The following is a 5308-nucleotide window of genomic DNA, read 5'->3' on the forward strand; positions in this document are numbered from 1 at the left end:
TTTTTATGGTTATTTTATTTTGTATTCAAGAAAAAAGCTGTTATGGGAAGAAAATAGTTTAAACTTGACATGAACCAATGTCCCAAGCTTGATTTTATATACTTGAAAGTACACGTTAGTTTAATTGGTCTCTTAAAGGGGCTCTAAAAAGTGATTGCGGACAAATTGGCAACATCACTGTCGTGGACCACTATACTTTCATCTTTAGGTATGTGAATAACGGAGCAAAGTTTCTACCCCACTTGTATGGTAGATATATTGAATCAAATAAGTTGATATTACTTAATTTACATTGAACCATATTAACTAACATCTTGAAAGATCTTTTGTCCCTCTCCACTGTGGGTTTAAACTTTATGAAGGGGAGCTATCCGCTAGATAATGTAAGGTTGGTGGTACAACTCGTGTTCCTGCTTGTGCCTGAAATAATGCAAAAAGAGGCACCCAAGGTCTTCCTGAACTAGTAAAGCTAGAAAATCAACATGTGACCTTCACAGTGCCAGTGAGATTTTAATGCAACAGAACAAAGTCCATAGAAATAAACTGCTTTGATCTTCAGACTTATATAAAGATACCTTGTCATGAAGCTATATTAGTCTTTACAAATGATATTCATCTCGGCCGTCTCCTTCAGTTAAGATATTTTATCAACCTCGGCACTCCAAGGACAACTGTGGTTAGAAATAAGATCAGTTTCTTACCTAAATTTGCTTTGTTTAATACAATTTAATTATATTTTGTTACAGTGGAAAATATTTTCCATATTTAATAACAATGATCCTTTATTTACTGCAAGTGATTTGCCTTTCAACCAGTATAGAGTATAGACCCAGGTCAGTCTGCACTTTGGTGCAGTGCAGTCTACCTTAAACTTTAAATGAACTAATGTAAATTTAAAGCAGAGAAATCCATTATAAAAATTCTGTAGGTAACAGATTAAATGAACTTTCAGAAGTTGTCTCCCTTTATATATAAACAATTTATTACATTCAACCTTTAAATGGTTATATTAGTTACATGTATGCACATTGCACATGTAGTGAAAGAAAAGATCTTATCAACTAGGAATCCTCTGTTAATAATCTTTTAAGTTGTATTTAAATGTAAATTTAAGAATATTGTGCGCAGCTGTGACATATTGTACATTTAATGGCAGCAAGTGTTGGTTTTGAAATGTCAGGCCTTTTAGAACATGTAAAGTTTGTAATTGCTTGTACGCTTTGAACTTTAAAATATGTAAATTCATCTATACTAAAGTATAAACTCGACTACATTTTTCTTTTATTTAAGAAATGGTTGAATTTATTTATTTACAGTTTATTAAACCTTAATCATAATATTTGTGCAATAGATTTGCCCTGCAGTCCATTAAAAAAATTGTAGTTTACATATATTTTAGTATGCTTTGCATTTGAAGTGGTCTATTTAAAAGTTTTGGGGATTTCAGGATTAAAATAATAAAATTAAGTAGCCTGCTTTGAATTTGGAAAAGTCAGATTATATATTTCAATATAAACAAGCAAATTCGTTGAATTTATATCCCCCGCCGAGTACTGGTTATTATTAACACAACAACTGAAGACATAAGGCTTTATTTATATATTAATCATGGCATAAACAGTAATATTCTTTGAACTTGATAAATATTCAGGGCAATAACAGAGCCATAATTTTGTGTTAAATAGTAAAATCTGGAAATGCCAATGAGATGTATGCATACTACATGTACATAACTAATCAAGGGCCATAAATCTGAGTAATAAGTATCTGACCGGGAACAAGGCGACTATATGCACATCTCCTCTTAGTATCCCATAAAGTTTCATTGAATTCCAGCCAGTAGAAGCAGAGAAGTAGCGAGGAAACAAATATTTTTTCTTTATGGATACTGTTGCATAACTAATCAAGGGCCATAACTCTGAGTTAAAGTGTCTGAACGGAACAAGCCGACAAATATGCGCATCTCCTCTTGGTATTGAAGGTTCCCATAAAAGTTTTTTGTTGAATTCCCAGCCAGTAGTTGCAGAGAAGTAGCGTGGAAACCAATTTTTACTCTATATGCATACTACATAACTAATCAAGGGCCATAACTCTGAGTTAAAGGGTCTGACCGGAACAAGCCGACGATATGCTTATCCCCTCTTGATATTGATGATTCCTATAAAGTTTTGTTGAATTCCAGCCAGTAGTTGCAGAGAACTACTCCGGAAACGATTTTTACTCCATATGCATATTACATAACTAATCAAGGGCCATAACTCTGAGTTAAAGTGTCTGACGGGAACAAGCCGACGATATGTGCATCTTCCTCTTGGTATTGAAGGTTCCTATAAATTTCGTTGAATTTCAGCCAGTAGTTGCAGAGAAGTAGCGCGGAAACGATTTTTACTCCATATGCATACTGCATAACTAATCAAGGGCCATAACTCTGAGTTAAAGTGTCTGACCGGAACAAATGCCGACGATATGCGCATCTCCTCTTGTATTGATGATTCCCATAAAGTTTCGTTGAATTCCAGCCAGTAGTTGCAGAGAACTACTCCGGAAACGATTTTTACTCTATATACATACTACATAACTAATCAAGGGCCATAACTCTGAGTTAAAGGGTCGGACCGGAACAAGCCGACGATATGCACATCTCCTCTTGATATTTGATGATTTCATAAAGTTTCGTTGAATTCCAGCCAGTAGTTGCAGAGAACTACTCTGGAAACGATTTTTACTCTATATACATAACTACATAACTAATCAAGGGCCATAACTCTGAGTTTAAAGGGTCGGACCAGAACAAGCCGACGATATGCGCATCTCCTCTTGATATTGATGATTCCCATAAAGTTTCGTTGAATTCCAGCCAGTAGTTGCAGAGAACTACTCCGGAAACGAAATTCGGACGGACGGAAGGACGGACAGACGGACGGACAACGCCAAAACTATATCCCCCTCCAGATTCCATCGGCGAGGTATAATTAGCACTAAGTACAGAGTCTGGTTTGACTGGACTGACTTTCTTATACTGGAGGCATAGCTCTTTTTTCTGCTAGAAAACAAAGGTTAAAACCAAATTGTTATATTTTTCTAATCTTTACAGAAATGTAACTTCCATTAAAATAAGTGCATTACTCATATGTCAGTGGATATGTACATGATTCTATTAACAAGATTGATCAATGATCACATGTGTCGCCTGATGATATCCAATCAAGCAGTTGTATTCACTATTGACTATTGAGAGGTGATTGACTAGTTCGTTTGTTTGTTTCATTTTACGCCTTTTCCCAACAGTATTTCAGTCATATAGGCGGGTAGTTTCCTAACCATCGTTCCTGGAGAGTTACACCAGTACTAGACTACCTTCCTCTGAGCTAAACTACCAAAGCATCTCCGGGGGATCGAACCCACGCCAGATAGAAGTCATCGACTGTAACCCCTCTACCACGGAGGCGGTCAATTGACCAGTTTGTTCCATATACTTTGTAGCATGTTGCAGAAACTGTGTAGCAGACAACACAAAAATCATTAACAGGCCAAAACCTGGCCATAATTAAGCAAAAAATCATTGAACCAGAAAACCCTTATCATACCAAAGCATCTCCCGGGGATCAAACCCATGCCAGAGAGGTAACTGGATTAGAAATCATCGACTCTAACCCCTCGACCACGGAGGCGGTCATATGTGCAAGAATTTGAGGTATCGATCAATCCTGTAAATTTTAACTTAAATTGGATAAGAAGTATAAGTGTAGTAGTCAAGATAAAATTAAAAAGAAAATTTTAAAGGCCCATAACTCTTGACAAAAATGAACTGGAAAATGCCGACAATATTCATAGCTAGACTTGGTACTGATCATTCCTGTGAAATTTGGATGAAATTGCACCAGTAGTTTTTAATAGTCCAGACAAATTTTGCAACTTACAGACAGACAGACCACAAAAAAGTAATCCCTATAAGTTGTGGCTACTTTGTACAATGTATCAGCTTCTGTGTAGCTGGCAACACAAACATCATTAACAGGTCAAAACTCAATTTTTATGAAGGACCAAAAATCATTCAACAGGAAAACTTGTGTAATTTGCGCAAGTACTTTAGGTACACATCAATCCTGTAAAGATTCGTTGAAATTTCATTACTGGTATATGAGAAGTTGTCCAGATAATAATCATTAAAGGGCCATAACTCTGACAACAAGAACGGGTTGAACCGAGTGATGCTCCCCGAGAATGTTTTGGACACAGGAAAGTATAAAAAAATGAACAAAGGGCAAAAACTCTTTAAAATGCACTTCTACTCAATGAGATCTATCTACCTACAAAGTTTCATGTTGAGATCTCTTATACTTTTAGAGTTATGTCCCGGACAAAGTTCAAAGTGTAAAAATAAACAAAGGGCAATAATTCAAAAATTAGGCACGGCATTGTTACGGTTCTTGTGCACTGCAAACCTAGTCAATGAGATCTATCTATCTGCAAAGTTTCATGTTGATAACTCTTATAGTTTAGGAGTTTTCCCGGACAAAGTTCAAAGTGTAAAAATAAACAAAGGGCAATAATTCAAGTATTAGTCAAGGCAGATTACCGTTCTTGTGCACTGCACAAACAGGGACAGACGGACAAAACGGCGACTATATGCTCACCCTTCCGGGAGCATAGAAATCATTGAACCGAAATATGTGGACAAGACAGGCTGGGGACAAAGAAGTGATCTCCTACTCTGTCGCAGGCGACACAAAAATAGTTAAAAAAAATAAAAGATTAGATCTTAAAAAATAAAGATTGTTTACAATAGTTGTCTTTCTAAATCTTTTTAATCAAGAATCATATACAATTTATGGATTATAAATTAGACCACATCAATACCCAGTTACGGACTGACCCCACTAAATGCTGTTATAATGAAGTAAGGTATATATTATAGTTCTGAAAAGTATTAGATTAAGAAAGCAAATCATGATGCTATGAAGTAAATGGTTAAAAAAAATTTCTCATATCAGATTTATTTCCTTATATTATTACAACAAGATTTATACTGAAGACTTTTCTCATAGGACTTTTTTTAACTCAATAACGAGGACGGTGACCCCTAAATTTTCTTTGCTTAAAATGTTTCTATTATCATATTCTAATAACATGCCAAGTTTTAAGAAATTCTATTGAACAGTTTTAATTTTGCCTATATGTCTATATGAAAACTCCCAAAAACGTCCCTAAACTTTAACAAGTTGGCTCTTTTGAATAACATTCAAAATTTGCACATACGTAATGAGATTTATTTTAAAGGGCAATATTATAAAACAAAACAATGAAA

The sequence above is a fragment of the Ruditapes philippinarum genome, unplaced genomic scaffold, assembly GCF_026571515.1.
Source record: "Ruditapes philippinarum isolate M1 unplaced genomic scaffold, ASM2657151v2 ctg782_1_1_1_1, whole genome shotgun sequence".
Lineage (NCBI taxonomy): Eukaryota > Metazoa > Mollusca > Bivalvia > Venerida > Veneridae > Ruditapes > Ruditapes philippinarum.